The following is a 24,700-nucleotide window of genomic DNA, read 5'->3' on the forward strand; positions in this document are numbered from 1 at the left end:
TAAGCCACCCTATAATAATAGTGAATATGTTGGGTATCAATGTACGTTGTCTCTTAGACAGTGGAAGTGAGGTGAGTGCAATATCTCAGTCCTTCTTTGATGCATTACCTGGTAAGGACAAGCTTACAGTAATGGGGGTATCAGGACTAAGAATAATTGGTGCTACTGGCAAGGTGTCAAAAACGGTAAAGCAAGAAGCTTTACTACCCTTTAACATTAATGGTAATTTAATTGATCATCCATGTTTAATTGTAAACAATCTCAGTATTGAGGTTTTAATTGGTATAGATTTCTTGTCAAAATATCAGAGTGTTGTTGACTTTGAAAGAAGCCAGTTAAAAATGGTCTTGCCAATAACCGGAGTAATTATAGTACCTTTTAGTGATAAATATGTAGTAACTGATCATGAAACTTGGGAGCTGCCTATACGAGTTCTGAAAAATAGGAGGTATTGGGACGAGGATGTTAATCTTAATAACAATAAGCTGAATACAGAAGAAGAAGAAGAAGCAATTATTTTAGACAAAATAGAAGCTAAATTGCAGGAAATCGATAGGATTTCAGGCAATCAAAAGGAAGAACTGAGACAGGTTCTAAAAAGGCATCATAAAGTATTTTCAGATCGACCTGGCAGATTCATAGGTAGCCACTGTATGCTGTAGGGAGGAGGTTGTTCTTTAACCTCTACACAGTGTGGCAGCTGTGCAGTCCCAGCTGTGTGAGATCTTCTTTCCCATTTCAGGTCTCACTCACTCTTCATCTTTCCTATCCACCTAAAATTTTCTAATTCTTCTTTACAGCATTAAGCTAATGAATGCTGTAGGGAGGAGGTTGTTCTTTAACCTCTACACAGTGTGGCAGCTGTGCAGTCCCAGCTGTGTGAGATCTTCTTTCCCTTTCAGGTCTCACTCATTCTTCATCTTTCCTATTTACAAAAATTTCGACCTTTTCTTTCACACATTAAATTTTCCGGTATGGTTATCAATACAGCATTAAGCTAATGAATGCTGTAGGGAGGAGGTTGTTCTTTAACCTCTACACAGTGTGGCAGCTGTGCAGTCCCAGCTGTGTGAGATCTTCTTTCCCATTTCAGGTCTCACTCAATCTTCATCTTTTCTATCCACCTAAAATTTCTAACTCTTCTTTACAGCATTAAACCAATGAATGCTGTAGGGAGGAGGTTGTTCTGTAACCTCTACACAGTGTGGCAGCTGTGCAGTCCCAGCTGTGTGAGATCTTCTTTCCCTTTCAGGTCTCACTCATTCTTCCTCTTTCCTATCCACAAAAATTTCGACCCCTTCTTTCACACATTAAATTTTCCGGTATGGTTATCAATACAGCATTAAGCTAATGAATGCTGTAGGGAGGAGGTTGTTCTTTAACCTCTACACAGTGTGGCAGCTGTGCAGTCCCAGCTGTGTGAGATCTTCTTTCCCTTTCAGGTCTCACTCATTCTTCCTCTTTCCTGTCCTCAAAAATTTCGACCTTTTCTTTCCAAATACTAAAATTTTCTGTCATGGCTATCAAGCCATGAGTTATGTAACCATTCTATCTACCGATTAGTGAAGAAAAATACCTAATGTGACAAACCTAATAGTGACAAACAATAGAGAAGTATGACGTAATTAAGATACAAATGTATTTGAGTAACAATTATGTATAGTACCCTGGTATTATAGTAAGTACAAAGTGTTGTTTTATTGGAATGGTCCACCAATAATATTTTTAAAAAATGTACAAATTCGTGTTCAAGCAGTATCTGAAGTGGTAGTGAAACCTAGTGTATGCATTAGAGCTAACTAAGAAATAGTAAAAGAGATTGCTTAGTGTTAGGAAAAATATGCAGATAAGTTGTAAGATTAAACTCACCTGGTGTAGCAAGGAAAGGCAGTGTAATAGAATTGAGCAGCATTTGTGGTTGTGACGTGAAGGACACGTCCCTGAAGTATTTATAAGGTTGGAGCTGGCCATTATTTTAGTGTAGTGTGTGACAGGATACACCTACACGTATTGAGGTTATGAGTTGGAGGCGTGAATGCGACCATAGGTACCCTTATGTTAGATGAGACAGAGCAGCTCATGGTGTCCTATAGGTTTAAGGAATTTAGCATTACGTTCGTCCATAATTACTTGATGCAGTTTAGTGGTAGGTCTGAGAGAGACTACCTGTGGTTTCAGCGTCCGATTGAGTGGAAATGGATTGCCACGTGAGCAAACTGATCAGCTGCAATACACTATGAATATGAGATAAATGTGCTTTCGTATGCTTTAAATTTAAATGGAGTGAGTATTACTTAAGTTCATACACTAGCAAAGTAAGTAAGTACATAATGACAGACGTGAAACATTATTTTAGCTCAGCATAAATACACTTCAAAGTAAGTAAATACCTAATTGCAAATGTGGAACTGGCAACAGCAGAGGACCAATAACTGGATTTTGTAGTCAACTAAATGTAGTGTGTTTTGAACACTCAAAACTGTACTATTACCAAAAGTTACTCACCTGTACAAGAAGCTAAGAAAACAACCACTAATCATACTCATACTATCTCTAAAAATAAAATTATCAAAGATGAGTCAGTTAAGTAAATAAGATGCAGATTTGTCAGGAATGTACCGAGCATTGGTTCAGTGTTCCGGCCCAGAAATAATAAATTCAGATTAAATATGATTTATGATTGTATGCCTTAGGAGCATAAATTTTCTCCAGTACGTGACTAAAGGCGTTTTGAGCCATTTGTTTAACGATTTTATGACAGTTAAGTAACCACGAGAGTAATACTCAAAAAGTTCTGTTAACTTTGTTCCAGTAACATATTAGAAGAGAAAATGTTTATATCCCCATTTCATTATGACCCACCCATAGATATTAAGTGAACAGAGTCTGAGGCACTCTTTTTGTTTGTTCTACAGGACAAACCAGATAATGGCAGCCTGGTAGCTGCGTGAAAGCGTGGAGTGACTTGGACACAACTCACAGTGACCCCTCCCCTTTCCCCCATGTAATTTAGAGTGAACGTGAAGGACGCACACCATAGCAACTTCCCCTCCTCTACCCTTGTGAATGGAAGTGTAGGACGCCAGCCAAAGCGGCTACAACCACGTGTGTAAAAATTATTTGTGAACTTTTCTTTCAGGTTTAGAAAAGACTGCTAAGAGATAATCATCTGTTTATGTATCATGTTATTTTCTTTGAATATGTGTATGTAAAAATGTATTTAATGTAGTTAAGATTTTTATAATTTTTCAATTTGTATGTGTTTGTTTGTCTAAGGCAATATGTATGTCAAAATATTTCGTTGACTTTGCTTAAAATTTTGAGTAATGACATTGTTTAAAAAGGCAGTGAACATGCCTACAATTTAAATAATTAATGTAGGTAATAAGTTTTCTTTAATGTTTCTACAGGTTTATATTTCGATTTTAAATTTTCATAGGGAGTTAAACTGTACTCTTGCTTCCCTTTTTGTAATTAAATTTTTTCTTCATTCATTAACATTCATAAACAAAAAAATTTAAGTAGAGGGTGATGTAGGGAAGCAGCCTACTCACGCTGTAGTAAATTCACATCAGTTTCCATTATGTGCCAGCCAGTCTGCTGTAACTAGCTCTGACGTCATAAATGTTGCGCAATACCTTAAAAATCAAGCAATTGAACTAAAACTTTTCCAGCATGTCACAAATAATACTAAATTAATGTGTGTTAAATATCAGTTCGATAACTTCAGCCATTTCCGAGATTTGGACGTTTTTCTGGAAAAATCATTGGCGCAACAGAAAAGAGCTAGAGACTTCAAAATTTATATTTAAATTCATCTTTCATAATGATTTAATAAAAACAGTACTTTGGATTTCACAAATTAAGACTTTAGTGGAAATTCATGATTTTCTGGTTTTCGTCTCAAAACTGAAGGAAGCAAGATAGATTAAGTAGGCTAGTAAATAAGGCTAGGATGTTTAGATTTAAATAGGTTGGAGGTCCGCTATGATTATGAAGATGTGTAAAGTTTCTTTTTAATACCTATAAAATTATAGCGATAGCGGATCTCAAAAGGGACAGTTCAGAGCTCATCTGCTGCGTGCAGTGCAATTAAATTAATTCTCTCGCCTAAAGTATTTAACTTAGCCACGTCAAAATTTTATTATCAATACTTACCTGCGTGCTGAATGCACGTTTAAATTAAGAGCTTCCTCGGCCATCAGCAAAAGAAGCTATAAATTATTATGTAACTTGAAGTGGTGCGTTACTAGCCCAGCGGCTAGTCGGGATAGTGGATTTGATCAGGCGTTCCCTCAGCCGTCCGCACCGCGGCTTTATATATAAGAACACTGCGCGGGGAAGCAAGGCCCCAGTTCTCTCCAGACGCTGAATGACACGCCATCCGTGTCGGTAGTCGCGTCGCATCAGTGTATCTGCTACAAACAGCCTCGGGTGCCGTATTAAGTTACTAGAGATACGCGGAACCATGAAAACATTTCATGTGAAGTGTTAATTCTGGAATGATTTTTATTATCTAGCTTCAGTTTGCGTATTGTCGTATTTTCACGTGCCGTCGCGGGACAGACATTCTACCAAATATTTAGCGTGGCGTTTGATGAAGTATTTTCATCAAATTATGGCGAGCATTCTTTTTTAACATTTAATTCGGACATTTATAGTTGCATCAGCGCATTAGACTCTGAACTGCTCTGTTAGTTAGGTTGTAGGGATACTTGTGGTTTTTATCAGTGAATTTCAGAATATACTCAACTATTTTGGAAAACCGTTTTTGATTAGAAATCCCGGACAATCTCCTAATTCCTCAGAGCTATAAGCTGCAGCTATAAGAACATTCTCAGGTAAAGTGGGCACTAGGATATCTATTTACTGGCTCGAAGTTTTATTAAATCACTTTCTGGGGGCCACGAAGTAAATAGAGAGCCAGTGTTGAGAACGGCAAAAGACAGCATTAACAACATTCTAAAAGCTAGAAACTTATTCAACACGCAAGCGTTTATACAACAGTAGATTTATTCTTATTCCAACGCATCCGCCGCCCCACAACATCCCATCGGAAGTCAATTTCTTCCCAAATTCGCTGTAGCATTGCGGGTGTAACTTGCTCAGTGGCGGCGTAAATTCTTGCTGTAAGTTCAGGTAGAGACGCCGGCATAGGAGGTACAAACATGATATCCTTGATGAATCCCCGCTTTTTTTTAAAAAAAAGAAGAAAAATGTGGTGTCAGCCCGTGGAATGTGGGAGCCATGCAATTGGCGCATTATGGCCAACCCATTGACCTGGAAAGCAGTCACTGAGAAAATCCCGGACGTCAGAGTGAAGTAAACATTTCGTTCTTGGTCATCCTCATCGATCTGTGGTATCAAAAATTGTTGTAACATATCCAGGTACACTATTCTGTTGATGGTTCTCTCACGGAAAGAAGGGCCGTACATATCTTGTTCAATGCACCAAAAACGTTCGGTTTTGGGCTATCATCACGAACATGTTTCAGTGTTTGATGTGGATTTTCATTGCCCCAAATTCTACAGTTATGTATGTTAACCTTGCCACTTAAGTGAAAAGACGACTTGTCACAGAAGATGATTTTGTGCAAAAAATTTTCATCCTCATGTGATCGATTTAACATATCAGCACGTAAGTTCTTGCGAGCAATTTTATCAGTGCCTTTTATTCCTTGTACGGTCGTCAATATGTACGGTTTCAAATGCAAACGATTTCTCAACACTCACCAAACAGACGCAAGCGGGATTTGCACATAGCGACATGCACGGCGGGTCGATTTCATAGAGCTGTTGACAAAACGTTGTTTCACTCGCCCAACTACGCCGTCACATGTGCTTGGACGACCTGACGATTTCCCATTTATGGCACTCATAAATCGTGGGCCTACTAGGAGGATTTTTAGCGTACTTGGTACGGAAACTACGCTGAACTGTTGTCGCCGACTTCAATTCTTCAAACGAAAACACACAGCTAGCACACTCGGGTCCAGTGAAGGCAGACATTCTTAACGCAACTGCCACTAGTGCTCCTTAATGTGCAATTCGCCACTAGCGAAATACGCGAGACCAAACTTTATGTATTTCCCTACAAATTGACATTACTATCACCGCTGTAGGTCTATGAATTCATTTATATGAATTTTCTAAGCTGTAAAGTCCTTTTTGAAACACCCTGTATAATTGCAATATGGCGATGAGCCACAATGGCCCAATTAAATACGGCAAGTCGGCCCACATGGCCAACCTGCGGCGCTGTCTTTTTCTAAGTGACTGCTCTTATTAACTAAAATAGGTCAAACGCAATCAAAGGCTAGGTCATATTCAATGCACTTTTATTTAAGAAAATTGTATCTTGAACTGATTTTAAACTGGTAACTTTATTCGATATTTGCTTTTTTCCTTCCAAAACCAATAACTTGTCTTCATGTATGCAACTAACGATTGTAGTACAAATTTGAAATTATTACTTATGGCACATTGGAGGACAAATATTTTAAAGTATCAGATACGCACGCATCTTCGAACGTGATCATGTTTTTTCTCACAGCCATTCTGCCGTTTTGTTTTTAGAATGGTACTGCAAAAAATTCAAAGATTTAGAACCTGAAAAGCCACAAAAATTCTGGGATAGATTTGGCTACGCAGAAATATTTCAAGTAGCATGTTTCTTTGTTTTGTAGTGTTGTGCTTCGTATTTTAGCTCCTTTAATAATACCATCAAACATAATGGAAGAAATATATAAAACTAAGTTCAAAACTGCACTACCAAACACAATTACCCCCAGAAACATACTTGCTTGGATTCAAAGTGATAGGTATTTTCCCCTTAAAAAGGGACATTTTCACAGATAGTGACTGTCTGTCTTCATACATAACAAATAGACCTGGTCCTTATGCTGTTGGTTTTGGTTTGATTGGTGAAGCTGGCCCTTCAACTGCTCAAGAACACAATAGTAGCCCTATTTTGTCAGTAACAACGCCTGTTAAGTTAAACGTCACATCGCGTGAAAAACCGTGCTTACCAATGCCTGAAGAAGTTGAAATTTCAGAAGTCGCAACCAAGAAAAGAGACAGCAAAGACGCGAAGAAGTACTTCAGCAATACTGGCATACACTCCAGCGAAAGACGCATCACAGAGCGAACGACCAGCCTCCTAAGTGAGAAAAGAAAACACACTTTACAGAAAAATATCGATGTTCTGCGCAGAAATGGCTGTCGTCATTACAAAGCTCCTCAAATAATGCGCAGAAAGAAAGCAGGCATTCGTAACAAGATTCTCCAAAATGAAGATGCCCTGTGTCTTAGGTGTGAAACAATGTTCTCACAGCAATCCGGATAATGAATGGATTCAATACACAAGTTGCAAACGGTTGGCACGACTGTCGTGTGTAAAAAATTACGTGAAAGGACTTCATGAATGTTTCAACTGTGAAGATCCTATCGAACAATCAGACTAGCACTGATTAAAGTTCTGGAGATGCTCTTCTGTGAAACTGTTATTGCAACAATGGTGACACGAATTATAATTGCAGTTTTTGTTATAAAGCTGTAAGAATTTATATTAAATTAAATTGTGTATATGAAAGTCGATATATTTTCAATTAAATAACCAATGTCGTAAATTACAAAATCACATGTGCTAGCTTGCTCCAATTGCTGGGGCAACTTACCCCATGGGTGGGGTAGGTTGCCCCAGGTGATAATATTGTGATACATATTTTTTAATGAATAAAAAGTCAATTACACGCCATAATTATGTAGTTGTAAACATGCTGAAACAATACAACAATGTTTCTACATAAAAAGGGCTGTGGAAACATTCAAAATACAAGCAGGAAAAAATCAAGAAAAAAGTGGGCCAACCTGTCCCGGTCTCTACTATAACAAGAATACTTAGGGTACCGTGATTTCTCCCTAAGGCGTTTAGGCATTAAGAAGTACGAATATTCATGCTGTCAACGACGAAGAAAATGACGCAAACACAGTTCACTTCATTATACTTTTTGCTTGATGCTGACTCGCCACTGACGGACGTCTAGTTCCTGTAAAAGGACGTATTTCATCTGACGCACTGCTAAATTAAGTCAAGATACCTGATGCCAACTTCGTACTTGCTCTCAACAATGTTTTGCGTTCCGTGCACGGAAAGTGCGAACTAAGTTTTACATGACTCGTCCTTTAGCAATTTTTGTCATTTAATGTCGAAGATTGTTTTCTTACGGCTAGTGGCTGAAAGAGTTTTGCTGTCTGCTGCTGTTTAAGTTTGTAAAATGAATGTACATTTATTTTATTAATCACGTGTACAAAATCGGCTGATTTCGGCATTTCGCGATTATCACTAAGTGCCACCAAAATCGAAGGTCATCCACCACCTCAAAGCCACTGAAACTATAAATGAAACACGCACTCCATCGCCTATTGTCCAAGTTGAGCTAACGCAACATAAAAACGAGTACGAAAGAAGAAGAAAATGGAGCAAACACAGTTCACTTCATTATACATTTCAGAAATACTGTGTACATGGAGACGTTCCAAATATCCACGCACTCATGCGGAAATAGGAAAGTTGTTCGATATTCAAAAAAAGTAGTCATAAGCGAGCATGTGTTCAACAATTTAGAGTCCGTACAAAATACGGCTATGAAATAAGCTGAAGAATAATAGGGGATATATGTCCAGTTACAACTCCAGATGTTTCAACCGCTCTTCGGACTGCGCATCTGCATCTGCCCGCGAAGAAACTGGCACGCATTTTTCTTTATTCGGCCTACAAATTTTCGGGGCCATGGTAATCTGCAGTCCCACTGTCATAGAGGCACCGTTGCGGAGCGCTGCGCAGCTAGGATCGCTTTCGCTTGTCAGTGTAGAATCTAGCGATCCGGCTTGTAAAAAAAGTACTGTGAAGAAACTTTGCGTCCGCTGGCTGGTCTGGAAAGGCATATGACGGAGGAGTGTCCCACGCATTAACACAACGCACGTCACGCGCAGCTCGAATGATCAATCCTCACGCCAACGCCGGGGAAATACCCTTGACAGCGCCCTAGTCCACAGCCTACTCCCTATGCAATATTGTACAGAGCAATACACACCAGCACTCTCTCGACCCAAAGTAAATTTCGCGATAACCTTACATTCGCTCATTTAAGTGGGTAATAATGGCAGAAGGCGTTAGCAAAGAAGTGAAAGTACAAGACGATCAAGCAGACTCATCCTATTTCGCAAACTACACTGATGTGACAAAAGTCTTGAGACAGCGATATGCACATACAGATGGCAGCAGTATCGCGAACATGAGGTACAAAAGCGCAGTGCACTGGTTGAGTTGTCATTTGTATTCATGTGAGGTTTCCGACGTGATTACGGCTGCATGACGGGAATTAACAGGCTTTGACCGCGGAATGGTAGTTGGCGCTAGCCGCATGGGACACTCCATTTCGGTTATCATCAGGGAGTTCAATATTCCGAGATCTACAGTGTCAAGAGTGTACCGAGAATTCGAAATTTCAGGCATTACCTCTCAACACGGACAACGCAGTGGCTGATGGCCTTCGCTTAACGACCGAGAGCTGTGGCGTTTGCGTACGGTTGTCAGTTACAAGAGGCAAGCAACACTGCTTGAAATCAATGTGGGGCGTACGGCGAAGGTATCCGTTAGGACAGTGCTGCGGCATTTGGCGTTAATTGGCTATGGCATCAGACGACCGATGCGAGTGCCTTTGCTAACAGCAGACATCGCCTGCAGCGCCTCACCTGGGCTCGTGATAGTATCAGTTGGACCCTACACGACCGTAAAACCGTCGTCTGGTCAAATGAGTCCCGATTTCAGTTCGTTCAGTAGGGTTCGAGTGTGGCTCAGACCCCACGAAGCCATGGACCCCAGTTGTCAACAAGGCACTGCGCAAACTGGTGCTAGCTCCATAATGGTGAGGACGTTTTTAACGTGGAATGGACTGGGTCCTCTGGTCCACTTGAACCGATCGCTGAGTGGCTACCTGGAGACCATTTGCAGTCATTCACGATTAAATTTGTTTGTATGACAATGCGCCGCATCACCGGGTCACAATTGTTCATGGTTGGTTTGAAGCACATTCTGGGCAATTTGTGCGAACGATTTGACCACCCAGATCGCTCGACATGAATCCCAACGAAAATCTATGGGACATTACCGAGAGGTCAATTCGTGCACAAAATCCTGCACCTGTAACACTTACGCAGTTATGGATGGCTATATCGGCAACATGGCTCAGTTATGTCTGCAAGGGACTTCCAACGACCTGCTGAGTCCATGTCACGTCGATTAGCTGCGTTACGTCAGGCAAAAGGACGGCCGACACGATAGTAGGATGTATCGCATGACTTTTGTGATCTCAGTGTATATCTTCTTTTCTTGTGCACAGTATTTATTTCGGCGTTGTCTTGCATCCAAGGCAAACGTGAAGAGTTACAGAATATTGCCAAAATAGGATCCCCAAATCACTCAGATCCTTCATCGAACAGCTCCGGAAGTGGACCGTTCAAACATGCTGGCGCGTGAATACTGGCACCTATTCCCAGGAAGGTGTACCTAAATGCTGTAAATAAATGACTTTTCATTTTCACTGTGGTTTTAGTTTTGTGACTGGTTGGGTGTCGAGAAAAAGAACAGCCCTCTTACTTTTGGTATTTCGTAACAGGTGACTTACTCTTCAATGTCCATTATATCTTTTGCCTTTCTTCTAACTGATACTGAACTGATACGCCTCCCTGTTTGGCGGCGCAACATGCGAGTTCGGTTTATAAAAAGCTTATTTTTAGGGGGGTGAGACGGGGGTGGAGGAGAGGCAGAGGCAGCGGTCTCCATATCTTCACAGCCGTGCAAGCCCGTGACACGCACTACTGCGAACCGGAACGTGGTTGTATGCAGTCACATGTCCAAATTAGTTTCTGCTGCTGTCTGGTCTACGGTTCGCTTTGTCGAGTAAAAATCAAACAAGGATTTCCTGCTGAAGCAGCAGCAAGGCAACACCCCCTCACCCTTGCTTTCCTTCTAATTTAATATATTACATTTAGATGGTGTAAAGATAGCTTATTATTAATGGAGTGTACCTATTAAACTTTAAGATCTGCTTGCCTTTCATTTTAGGGTTCCGCATCTCAACTCGTAAAAACGGAAACCGGTGCCGTCGGCCCGTCCGTCTGCCCACCTCCCTGCGAAGACCCCTGTGTCTCAGAAATGAGTAGACGTAAAGTTGGAATTGATGTAAAATAAAAAAAAATAAGAAAAATAATAAAAATTAAGCTTCCAAGTCAATGTAATCGAAAGATACGGCCATTTATGTCACATAGATATTTTGCCAGTATCGATATTAGTAACACGTAGAAATCGTTGAAATTCTAGAGTCCTGCGATGAATGATCTATCTACGCTGAAGAGCTAAAGAAACTGGTACACCTATCCAATACCGTGTAGGGACCCCGGGAGCACGCAGAAGTGCCACAAAAATGCGTGGCATGCTGAATTCTTACCGAGTTATCAGCCGCGTGGTGGCGTCATCTTGTCGCAACGTTTCAACGAGTTTCGTACCCATCATCTTCACCACTAGGCTGATAACCCGAGAAGAATTCATCAGTGTAATACCCCGAGAAACACTGCAATCGCATAAATGCGTGGCATGGACTCGACTAATGCCGGAAGTAGTGCTGGAGGGAATTGACACCATGAATTCTACAGGGCTGTCCATAAATCCATAAGTGTACGAGGGGAAGGGGATCTCTTCTGAACAGCACATTGCAAGGCATCTCAGATATGCTCAGTAATGTTCATGTCTGGGGAGTTTGGTCGCCAGCGGAAGTGTTTACAAGTCAGAAGAGTGTTCCTGGAGCCACTCTGCAGCAATTCTGGACGTGTGGGGCGTCGCATTGTTCTGCTGGACTTGCCCAAGTCCGTCGAAATGCACAACGGACATGAATGGATGCAGGGCCCAGGCGAGGCGTAAAGCTTTCGATGATGTTTCGTTGAATGGTTCGCATCCTGACACTTGTTGATGGCCTAGCATCGAAATCTGCAGAAATTTGCAGAAGGGTTGCACTTCTGTCACGTTGAACGATTATCTTCAGTCGTCGTCGGATCCATTCTTGCAGGATATTTTTCCGGCCGCGGCGATGACGGAGATCTGATGTTTTACCGCATTCCTGATATTCACGGTACACTCGTGAAATGGTCGTACGGGAAAATTTCCACTTCATCGCTACCTCGGAGATGCTGTGTCCCATCGCTCGTGCGATTGTAGCAGCAGTAACCGACTAACAACTGCTCCAGACATTTGTTGTCTTATACTGGCGTTGCCGACCGCACCTCCGTATTATGCCTATTTACATATCCGTCCGCAGCTCGTGGTCTTGCGGTAGCGTTCTCGCTTCCCGCGCACGGGTGCCGGGTTCGATTCCCGGCAGGATCAGGGATTTTTCCTGCCTCGGGATGACTGGGTGTTGTAGTGTCATCTTCTTTATCATCATCATCATCATCATCATCATCATCATCATCATCCTCCATTCATTCCCATTACGGTCCGAGGAAGGCAATCGCAAACCACCTCCGCTAGGACCTTGCCTAGTACGGCGGTGCGGGTCGCCCTTATCGTCCCCTACGCTGCTCGGAGTATGGGACCTCATCATAATTATCACCATATTTGAATATGCATGCCTATGTCAGTTTCTTTGGCACTTCAGTCTATATAAGTAATTAAGTTTGTAAGGAACCCTCGGCGCGCGAGTCTTACTCGCAAGTATCCGAATTTTATGTACCTTTACTCGGCCCCCATCTCTGAAGGCTCCTTATGGAACATGATGTAAGAACGAATGAATCACAAAGGGTACTAGGAGACTTTTGCAATACAGCTTTATTTATTAAATTTTTTCGAAGTAATTTCCGCCACACTGAATACACCTCTCCATCCTCCGAAACCAGTTCTGCCAAGTTCTGCATGGAGTAAGGCACACTCGTCCCAAGCCCTCCGGCGGTCCTCACCTGAAAAGTGCACTCCTTTCAGCTTCGTTATCACATGCGGGAACAGTGAAAAGTCACAAGGACTGTAAAAAGAGTGCCCAAGAAGTTTCAGTCCTGTACCCCGCAACTATTGGGTGCATGCTTTGGCGCAACGAGCTGGAACGTTGTCGTGATGGAGGAACCAAGTGTCCATTACTGACTTCGATCGCAGGTTCTTCAAAGATTGGATGTCGTTGAGCAAGCCATGCTCAATGTACCATTTAGGTGCGACTATCTTCTGTGTGTCCAAAACGTCACGTTCCACAATTCCATTCGATTTGCAAAAAAAAAAAAAAAAAAAAAAAAAAAAAAAAAAGAAGAACAGCTATCATTTTCTTCTTCACTTATCGGATTTGATGACAGCTACAAGTGTGTCGTCATCTTCACAGACTCAAACTTTGTTTTGAGTCTTAATCGGCTCGTCATAATAGTACATTCAAGTCTCGTTATCTGTCACGATGTTATTCACATACCGACACTGTCCTTTAGAAAACTTCTTTCACATTTCCCGGCACCAAGACGCATGTCGTGTCATCTGTTCTTCCGTCAGTGTATGCGGCACCCAGAAACAAAGTTTCCTTACTTGCATATGATCATGCAGAAACGAACGAATTGCTGGTGCATTTAGTCCAAAGGTTCCTCTATTTGCTTACATGTCACTCGTCTGTCTTGGTCTAGCATTTTCCTCACAGCACCAACGTTTTCCTCCGTAACTCATCATCGTGACCTTCCACCCTCTCAAAGTCCTCTAGAGTGAAATTTCTTCTTCGGAATTCTCTGTACCACCTGAATATAGTCGTACGCTGTGGACACACATCACCGAGTGCAAGAGTCATTCCTTCAAAGCAGTGGTCTATGTTTAAACCAAGCGCGAAATTGTACCACAAAACTGCCCGAATCTTACTTCGTGACCATAATGCCATAGCAAGCATTTCAAACCAACCCTTGTAGCGAAGGACTGCGGCCACAGACTTGGCACAGGGGCTATAATGCAAGCCGTAAGTATTCTCAGAACACAGCAACTATCAGCCTCCTGCGACTTACTGTTGCGCCGTATTGCAAGACTTTTGTAGTACCCTTTGTGGCAACAGCAGTAACGGACGCGCTTTCTATGACGACTCTGTAGCCATCTACTTCCTGTGGTGGTTCTTGTTCTTGCAGAAATGATTCTAAATATTTTTCTACCGACGTTTCTTGCCAGGCACGCCGACGTCACCCCCGCTCTACGAAGCAGAAAACGTGACTCATGGGAGAGCGGTGCCTGTCGCCACTCAGCTGCTGACCGGTTTAGACAGAGCTTAGCAATTTCAAGTGCTCGTGGATGCACTGTCGTGCCACAATACACCAGCTGCCTGCGTCAGAGTCCCTTACGCGTCAACGTTCTCTGAAATGTTCTGGTCGCCTGTGTTTTATCTTCAAGGTGAGCTGCGTTACTGTAATAAATCAGTTGCCGTTTACTTAATCCACTTTCAACTCAGACATTTATGGAAAGTGTCAGTCCACAGTTTGCACGACAGTTGTTCACAATGGAGCCTTTGGTTTTCTCCTGATACTTCCAACTGAAGCAGCACGCACCAACTTGGGCTTTTTCGAAATATGACACCTTGGCCCGAAAGTCAATGGTTTTCCCCAAAATCGAATAACTCTTCCTCGACTGTAGTGGACAACATAAATGCAGACTGCTTATAAGTTCCCCCACATCAGTAGCAAACATTCATGACATGTCACGAGCTATGAGGTATACATTTAGCCTCCTTTTATTCACTCTAGCTTCTCAAGTTTTCATACAGGCATTTACTAACCAGTCGATGCAGCTCGAGCTGTTTGTGTTTCAGCTGTCTCAATTCTGTCTCGTGCAGGTGACTGCGTAGTGCAGTGAGGAGTGCAATGTCATGCTTGTGCTGTGGTGATGGTGGTGATGATGGATGGGTGTAGCCATCGTGGGACAGAGGATGGTACTTCCACTTCTGCACCACTCCCTTTAGCCTTTCCGTACTAGAGAGTCTTGGCCAACCGAACACGCATCCTGCCCCTGCAGGAAGACAGACGTATCCCTTTGAAGAAAGACAGAACAAGTAACGGACACGACTAGTCGAAAGTGTAACCACAGCGTTTTTCGTAAAATCTCAAAATTATTTCGCTATTAACGGCGCCCAGGGCAGCGTGGGGGGGGAGGGGGGAGCGTTTTTTTTTAAACTGGTATCATATTTTTATGAAAGATCACGTAAAGTCCAAATAGAGAGGATACTTTGAGTTTAACGTCCCTTTGACGTCACTGGAATGGAAGACACGCTCTGATGAGGGAACATGGAAAAAAAATCGGACGCACCCATGTTTAAGGAACCATCCCGGCATTCACTTGTCATGATTCATAGAAATACTCAATCGGGATGGCTAAACGTGGGCTACCTCTGTTTTCATACTGACGACATGAGAGAAGAGATTCTGTTTTTGAAACGCGCGACTGAATCGCTGGGCACCATGCTGCTAATAATTTGTGACAACGTTGCGAGCTTATGCGAGCCGCCAGTATCGCGATGAATGATGATGAAGTATTGTTTTTTGCTTCAGTAATGAGAAGAGAATAAAGACTTCAAAAGTATTGGATACATTCAGTATTAAAAATTCGACAAAAGTACGAAGGCGGGTGTACGAGTTAATTTTATTGATTACTTTGTTAGCACCGAAGCAATTGCTAGCTTGGCAAATACAAACCAAAATGTGTAATAGAAATCAGATTATCGTAAATTTTTTTTCCTCTCATTTAAATTATTAACTCTTTTGCAATACTCCTTAATACCTGCATTCCGAATTAATGGACAACGTTCTGTGTTTGTAATCAAAAGTTTAGCACTGTCAGTCATCAGACTTCCCGGCAAATTAAAATTATGTGCCGGACAGGGACTCGAACATAGGACCTTTGGCTTTCGTGGGTATGTGCTGTGCCGACTGAGCTGTCCACAGCTTTATTTCAGGCACCATCTCGTCTCCTACCTTACAAACTTCACAGACGTACTTCTGCACTACTGGAAGAAAGGATACTTTGAAGAAATGTTTTAACTACAACCTAGGAGATTATTTTCACATAAAATTTTCAATATGTAGCGGAGCGTGCGCCGATTTCAAACTCCCTGGCAGGAAGAAACAATGTGCCGGAGTGACTATACAGGAGACTGGGTGAGCGGGAGAACTTGTGTGAAGCTCGGAAGATAGGAGGTACTTGTGAACTTGAAGTTGTCGCCAGTTGTGCTTGGCAACTCAACTGATGGAGCATTTGCGCGTGCCAGGCAAACGTCCTACGTTCGGCACCCCATCCAGCATACAGCTTTCATCTTGTCTGCCAGGAAGTCTCAAATCAGCGCACACTCCGCTGCAGAGTGAAAATTAATTATGGAAATCATCACAAGTCATCTTTCCCACAGAAAAACAAAATTGTTAATACGCACATGGCTGAACAATGACAAATCACTAACAACCAACATGCACAGCGCAGCTTGGCAGGTCTTTACAACCTCCTTCTAGATTTACAGTCTTCCACACGCAGCCCAGTCTACAAGGTTAAAGGCGGCAAGATCGGGGAGACCGGCGGGACCGCAGCAGATCCCACTGCCAGATCGTCGGTGTGTAGTACCTAATGGGAACTGAATATTATGCCAGATCGTCGGTGTGTAGTACCTAATGGGAACTGAATATTAAGTGAAGAACGTTGCTCAGCAGCGCGTTCGAATCCCGTGACGAACTCATCAGCTTCAAAACAGATATAGCTACTGCGCTACCTCGCACGATTCAGGCTAACAGCGGCCCTCTTCTTCAGAAACTTTTTTTTTGTTATTGCCAGTCTACTTCTTATATCGCTTCTACTCCGGCCATCATCAGTTAGTCTACTACTCATATACTTGGCTTCAGCAGTCTCAACACTGATACAACAGGTGTAATCGGTGATTAGGTGATTACTTCACGGGATTACTTTGTCGCAGCGTTGCCCCCGTTTGTACACGGTCACTTCGTGCGCCGCACTGACAGCAGGACAATATTTGAGACATTTTAGTTGCTAGTGGAAGTTAAAGCGTTAGTTCCTAGAAAAATGTATTTAAAAGCATTTTCGTGTTGATGTGTCTTTTTAAGTTATTCTAGTCACAGTTTTAAAGTAACTGGTATTTGAGTCGATGGCGCAGGTGTCAGCTGTTATGTACTACTATACCAATTTTTAAGAAATTAGTTTCACGTACATGTTTGTCTGTTAGTTGACAAAAGGAAGAAGCAACACACTGGTCCCCTGCGCCCGTTTTCGTAATGACGCCCCCCCCCCCCCCCCGGTTCTCAAAAAGTGAAATGACATAAAACTGAGGGTACTGACTACCTTGATCCATGGCTTTCAAGATTTCATGTGAAAAATGTATCAGCGGTTTCAAGTCATCGATGTTTTTGCAATCCGCAATTTGAGCGCGAAATATGCCCTGAGATTCTACAACAGCTGCATTTTAAGGATATTAGGCGGTGCTTTGTGGATCTCTTCTCCTACCCTTCTTCTAGAGGAGTGTAACTTGTGCTTTCTTCCAACTTCTGGGCCTGGTTTTTTGTTCCAAAGATCTACGGTAAATTATGCTTAAAGGAGGAGCTAATTCAGCCACAGATTCGGCATATAAGGTGCCAGGTATTCGGAGACCTGGGGCTTTGTTCGACTTTAACGATTTCAGCTGCTCCTCAACACCATTGACACTAGTAACTGTATCATTCCTTTTGCAATGGTGCGAGAATTACACTGGGACAATACCAAGGTATTTTTCTTTGCGAAGGAACATTTGAAAACGGAGCTCAGAATTTCCGCTTTTGGTTTGCTAACCTCAATTTAAATCCCTTTCTCGTCCTCGAGTGTGTCGACACCAACTCTGGTACCACCAAAAACCTTAGCACGTAAAAAAACCAAACTCCGCCCGAACAGGCCATGAAGGCCGAAGGACCGACCGGCCGCCGTGTCATCCTCAGCCCACAGGCGTCACTGGATGCGAATATGGAGGGGCATGTGGTCAGCACACCGCTATCCCAACCTATGTCAGTTTACGAGACCGAATCTTTGCATATGTCCAGAATTTATTTGGGTTTTGTAGAAGATCCTTCGATAATATTCTGCTGCTGTAGTCGTTAAAGGTTTCACATATTGGCCTCTTGACAGCCAAACGCGTTTCACTCAGTAACCCCCAATCTATAAATAAATGCTTTGTTTCACACCCACATCCAGTAGTCTCAGTTTCTTTACAGTGATCGTACACCAATGAATGTTATGAATTGTTCTACTACGTACAGTTTTCTTAAGTGCATGGCCGACTATTCTTCAAAACTTGAACCACAGACCTTCTACATGCTCCTCAGAAGAACCAGTGCTGAAAATATAAATCCTTCTACTTGTTTTAGTTTTGTACGTTGGCAATAATTGTTGTTGCAACTGTCTCTTGGTCACCGACACCCATTTCTGCGTGGACATCCTACAAGAGATCGGGTCTATTTGTTGTATTGAACACACAGATGGCAGACACCCATCAATGTATAAATCAGCTCTCAAAGTTTGTGACTCTCACTGCAGGTGCTCAATAAGGGCACAGTTGGATACGCGGCGAACGTAATTACCTGTGAGCAGTACACTGACGCCAACTGCCGGGAAGGTGCCACAGCAGCCCGCTTTGCAAGTAAGTTTATCGGGCTGCCTACTTGTGGCGCCAACTAATTAGATGAGACAATACGGAATAGAGTATTAACAATGATACTTGAAGACAGCTCAAGCTACAGATCTATACGTAATTATAAGAATTCTGGAGGCTTTCCTTTATCACGGGACGTTGATATATGAGCAACAACATGTAGCAAATTCCCACTGGTCCCTGATAATCTATCGTGGAATAATTACCCCGCCCCCCCCCCCCCCCCCCAATGGCGGTGAAATGATTAAACAGCTTTCTGTACTTAGTAATGCGTTTTTTCGGAGCGAATGTTTCGGCAGCTAATGATCAGGACTTTAATACTATCTCACCTGTAGGGGTTTTTCCTTTGGATCTTATACTGACATTCTTGTGTGCACCCAACCCCTGCATAGAGGCCTCTGGTGTGTAGTTCTCACCTCACCCATTTAGTGAATCCTAAAGTTCTCAACCCGGTGGCCGAAGTCGAAAAAGTCGCAACCTAGCTGCTCACAGAATCTTTGAAGTCTTTGTATCAGTCCTCTCACTAGACCCAGAACCAGGGAAATCGCAACCGATTCTGGGGCAACACTGCAGTTGAGAGCTTAGTGGAGACTTCGTGAGCAAGACTGGTCATCTTAAACATCTCTGCCACTCGCTGGAATGAACCAAGCACGACGTTGGAGCCCTAAAGATTGGCACCATCTGTTCCAATGTGAACCTCTACCTGGAAGCGATTGCAGCCTGTTCCCTAAATGACTGTCAGAGTAGTCCCTTCGACAGAGACTTTCATGGCACAGGAATTGATTGTCCCGTCTCCCAATGGGATAAATGTCTTAATGCGTGCTGTGATTACTTTGGATTGGAATGCAATCATTCCATGGTCCTGTTGCGTCGGGTGACTGTTTTTAATTAGACTTCCCCTTATACATGGAGAACAGATCATCTAGAACATTATGACCACCAACCAGACTACTATCGATATAAAGCCGTCCAGGTGATAGCAGTGTCACCTGACGAGGAGTGACTGCTAGCCCCACACACGTACGGCGCATGCAGTATCAGTGAGCGCGCGCTCTCCGTTTGGAGAATCGCGAAAGCGCTATCTGTCTATGTTTGACCGAGGGCATATTGTGATGGCCCGGAGGCTCGGCACAAGCATTTCGGAAACTGAACGATTTCTCGTGTCTTCGAGGAGTGCTGTGGTTAGTGTTTTCAACACATGGCGAAAGCAAGGTGAAACCACATCCAGACGTAGTGGGGTTCGGCGGCCACTCCTCATTATAGATTTCGGACGCCGAAGGCTGGGCAGACTGGTAAAACAGGATAGGTGGTGGCAGAACTAACATCAGCCTTTAATGATTGGCAGAGTGAAGGTGTGTCTCAACACACAGTGCAACGAACACTCCTAACGATGGGCCTCTGTAACCAACGACCCACGAAGGTGCAAACGTTAACACCACGACATCGGCAACTAGGACTCAAATGAGCTCATGGCCAACGAAACTGGACGTTGGCGCAGTGACAGAGCGTTGCATGGTCTGATGAATCCCGATACCTCCATCATGCCGATCGAGGGCGCGAGTCCGTCGTCTTCCACTGGAACAGCTCCTTGGCACCTGCACTATGGGACGGAGACAAGCTGGCGGCGGCTCCATTGTGCTCTGGGGTTCGCTTGGGCACCCGTCGATCCAGTGGAGATCGTGCAAGGCACCATGACGGCCAAGAAGAATCGTACACTGGTTGTAAACAACGTACACCCCTTCGTGACGATCATGTTACCCGATGACGGTGGCATTTTTCGACAAGATAATGCGACATGTCGCAATGCCAGGAGCGTGGTCGAGTGGTTCGAGGAACACAGTAGCGAGTTACAGTTAATGTGCTGTCCCCCATTCGCCAGATCTAGACCCAACTGAATACACATGGAATGTGATTGAACGTTCAGAGCTCAATCAGCCCCCTCCCAGGAAACTACGGAAATTAGATGCCAACTCCGTCCAGCGACCTACCAATGCCTCATTGCTTCCACGCCTGACGCGTCGATGCTGTTATCCATGCTAAAGGTGGACATACCGGCTATTAGGGAGGTGGAGTCACAATGTTCTGGCTGATCACACACATACACCTCTGCTACGGAGGCAAATGTATTCATTTTGCTCACACAAAAAAATTTGTATTATTCTCTGTTCCAGACGCCAAACCTACGTCCCAATGGGATGCGGAGAACAAGAACTTGGAGTGAACGCGGAAGAGAGGAGCGGTAACTCGCTGACCTTCCTGTCGCTGACTCAGACCGCCCAGCTCCAAGGCCGCAACTGCCGTCTCCATTTTGGGCGAACGCTCTTCTCGTGGGCTCTATTACAGCGTCGAGTGTCACGCCGCGCCGCTACTTCAGCGTTCGACAGGCTGTGAGGAAGTCCCCGTGCACTATCACCCAGCCGCCGCCGCCGCTGCCGCCGGGAATCGATCGCAGACGAGACTCCAGTGGTGGGACTCCGGCGTCGCACTCGCCGGCAACTCGTTAGCGGCCTCACATTACGTCGAATTAGCGACGCCTTGTGGCTCCGCCCGCTAATACAGCCGCAGGCAACGGGCTCGCTATTTCTGCCTCGCTTCGCGCTCCGTCGCAGGACAACGTTCACGGAAGGCTGCTAACGCAGAGACAGAACGCGGCCGCTATTGACTGTCCCTCGCCACTGACTCTTTTGACAAAATTTGCTGAAGATGTTGGTTTTCGGGTGTCTGTTCTCTCGCTAGTCCTCATCGTACTAACATATTTGTTTACAGGAATAGTCATTTAATCTGCACCTTATCTTAATCTCCTAGGCAGATTGAAACTGTGTGTCCAACAGGGAGTCGAACGGGGAACTGTGCATTTCACGGAGAATGCGCTTATAGTCTAAGCTATCGACCCGCCCTATCAACTAACGCCGCACGGCTTTAATCTGCCAGGTAGATTCCAGACAGCGCGCACTGCGATGCATACTAATAACATTCATTCTGGAAATTATCTGCTAGATTGTAGCTATGTTATTTCTTCGCAGTAACCTTCCTTCCGGGAGTGCTAGCCCAGTAGGAGATGGGAAAGCGGGAAAGGTGACTGATGCAAGAGAAGCTATCAGCCAGGCTCCTCTCAATGTTCAAATGTGTGTGAATTCCTAAGGGACCACACTGCTTAGGTCATCCGTCCCTAAACTTACACACTACTTAAACTAACTTATGAAACAGACACACACTCATGCTCGAGGGAGGACTCGAAGCTCCTGCGGGACAGGCTCCTATGTGACGCCTGGATATCTCTTTTTTTTTTTTTTTTTTAAAAAAATCTTTATTCAAAACATTACATTAGATTATTCATATAACCCACTACCTAACTACATTAGTGGGTCTTACTAATGATACAGTTAATGCAGCTTTTATTCTATACTACAGGTACTTCTATTAGTTTTACTCTAGTCTAACCGCTATGGGATTCTAAGCTACTTAATCTAAGAGTCTACATTCTACCTGCAGCGTTACAGGTGTGCCAGTGCTACTATAAACCTACTGGTGTTGGCCACGGCCCACTGAGCTAATCCCAGTGGGCGTGCCCCTGGCACTGGGCTGGCCTTTAATTGGTGTCGCTGCAGTCTACTCTAGGTATTATCCTATCTTCTACATCTATCTAATCTAACTACATTTCATAATTGGTGTGCGGTCAAATCCGGTGTTTTGTACCCCCCTCCCTCCTAGTCCAAGGTAAGGCGGATTCCAGCCGTATGACGGCTGGCCAGGTCCCCACTTGGCGGTACAGGAAGGGTGCACGAAGTCTAATTCGGTGAAAGTGTTAGTCTTTTACTGATGGTTGTCCCTTAGAAAGTTCTTAATTACTTTCTTAGATATTACATCAGTGAGAGTGTTTAAGATGTTGAAAGTGTTTTCGTGTCTTATTATGTGGTACGTGTCATTGTTCGGTAGCTGTTGTCGTAGATCATGGGCTACATCATCGAAGAGGTGGCACTCATACACCACATGTTCTGGGGTACCTTGCACAGCACCACAGTCGCACGCTGGTGTAGCCTGCTTCCCAAACCGACATAGATATGTCGGGTATGGTCCATGTCCAGTAAGAAAGTGCAGCATTCCTCTTGTGGGTGTGAAAAATGTAAATTTCAACCTTTCCTCTATATCTGGTAGCAGTTCATAAGTTCTGCGTCCCGTATCCTCACTACTCCATTGATTCTGCCAAAGTTCAGTTCCTCTCTTTTTGATGGCATACCTGTCCCCCGCGTAGACCCCAAGTATTTCCCTGATTTTATCCCTATTTTCCTTCTTCGCCCAGTACCAGGCGGCTTGCTCCCTGATTTTTATGTCTAATGGACAAATCCCCATTAGTACTAATAGCGCTCCTCCTGGTGTAGTTCTGTAAGCCCCCGCTGAACGTAGAAGCATATTCCGCTGCACTCTTCTTACGGCCATGGCAGGCATGACCCTCGTGAGTCATGTGTGCCCAGACTCCTGATCCGTATCCTACTATGGAGGTCAGAATACTATTATGATATAGTTTTATTAAGTTTGGTGGAAGGTGGAATCGCTTATGACCTATTCCAATGAGATTATTTAGTAAAACCAGTGACTTTTGGGATACAGTGTCAATATGTGATGCAAAGTTCCACCTCTCATCGATGATTACACCCAGGTATCGGGCCTCACGGCGCCGAAGAACTCGCATGCCGTTGATTCTTACTGTGGGATTTCTGACCAATTGGCCTTTAAGAAGCAAATATGTTGATTTGTTGGGCGCAATAGTCATTTTACTTTTGTGGCACCACGATGTAAGCACAGTTACGGCTCTCTCCACTTTCGGTTCTAAATCCTCACGGCTTCGGCCGCCGACCAGCAAGAGGAGGTCGTCTGCGTATGCTATGACCTCCAGCACATCGTCACAGTTCTTTAGATCTTCAAGTAGGGGCTCCATATTGATGTCCCAAAAGAGAGGTCCCAGGACAGAGCCCTGAGGACATCCTTTGGTCACAATCTTCCTAACCGTGCCGCTAGGGGCCGATAGCCAGACCTCCCTGTCTACACAATAGCTCCTCAGACAGCCGTATAGTAGCCCTGGACAGTTCTTTTCCCGCAGGCGGGAAAAGAGTGAGGGCCACCACAGGTTATCTATATTCCACAAACCGCCTTACAGAGTGTGGCGGAGGGTACTTCTGGTACCACTACCTGACTTCCCATTCCTCATCCCATTCGCGAATGGCGCAGAGGAAAGAATGATTGTCGGTAAACCTCCACATTAGCAAAAATTTCTCCGACTTTCCCGTTGTGATCATTTCGTGAGACGTATGTGGTAGGAATTAGTACGTTACCCGACTCTTTCCTGGACGTACACTCTTGGTATTTCCGTACTAAACATTTCTGTGATGCACATCGCTTCTCTTGCAGCATCTGCAACTGTAGTTTGCTGAGCATATCCGTAATGCTCTCGAGCCCCGACGAAGCGCACCGCTCTTGACTGTATCTCCTCTATCACTGCTATTATTCGCACTCTGCGAAGATTCCAGCCCCAGGAACAATACTCAAGAATCGAAGGCATAGCCGAACAAGTGGAGTGTAAGTATCATGTCTCGCGGATGAACTAGATTTCTTTCAGATTCATCCAATAATCTCAGCCTGGCATCTACTTTTTCCGGCAATTTGTTTTCCATTCCACTTCACATCGCTCCGGATGGTTTACTTCTAGGTATTTTATTGCCATTACTGTTTCCTGTGATTTCTCGCGATTAGTGTAATTGTACAACAGCGAACTACTTGGTCTATTCATGCGCACTACGTTACATTTATTTACTTTTAGAGTGATCTGCCAATGCCGCGCCTATCATCGATCCTCTGCAGATATTCTTGCAATTCGTTACCGTCTTCTCGCATCGGCGAACAGCATCCGGAACCATCCGACGTTGTTCACTAGATCATTTGTATACAGGGTTGTCTATGCAGAAAGTCTTCAGGCGCTT

At 43.8% G+C, this 24,700-nt stretch overlaps 1 protein-coding gene across 3 annotated transcripts in view; it reads right to left on the reverse strand.

Moving 5' to 3' along the window:
- LOC124787825 (lateral signaling target protein 2 homolog) overlaps window positions 1-24,700 on the reverse strand; it is a 328,543-nt gene that overhangs the window by 89,301 nt on the left and 214,542 nt on the right. The window contains exon 1 of one of the 3 annotated variants that reach the window (XM_047254759.1): window positions 7,029-7,156. The exons of the other annotated variants lie outside the window; for them this stretch is intronic. The gene's annotated coding sequence lies outside the window, so the exon portion shown is untranslated. Of the gene's footprint in view, window positions 1-7,028; window positions 7,157-24,700 lie in introns of those variants that run through there. 3 annotated transcript variants of the gene reach the window in all.

Source organism: Schistocerca piceifrons, chromosome 3 (genome assembly GCF_021461385.2).
Source record: "Schistocerca piceifrons isolate TAMUIC-IGC-003096 chromosome 3, iqSchPice1.1, whole genome shotgun sequence".
Classification (NCBI taxonomy): Eukaryota; Metazoa; Arthropoda; class Insecta; order Orthoptera; family Acrididae; genus Schistocerca; species Schistocerca piceifrons.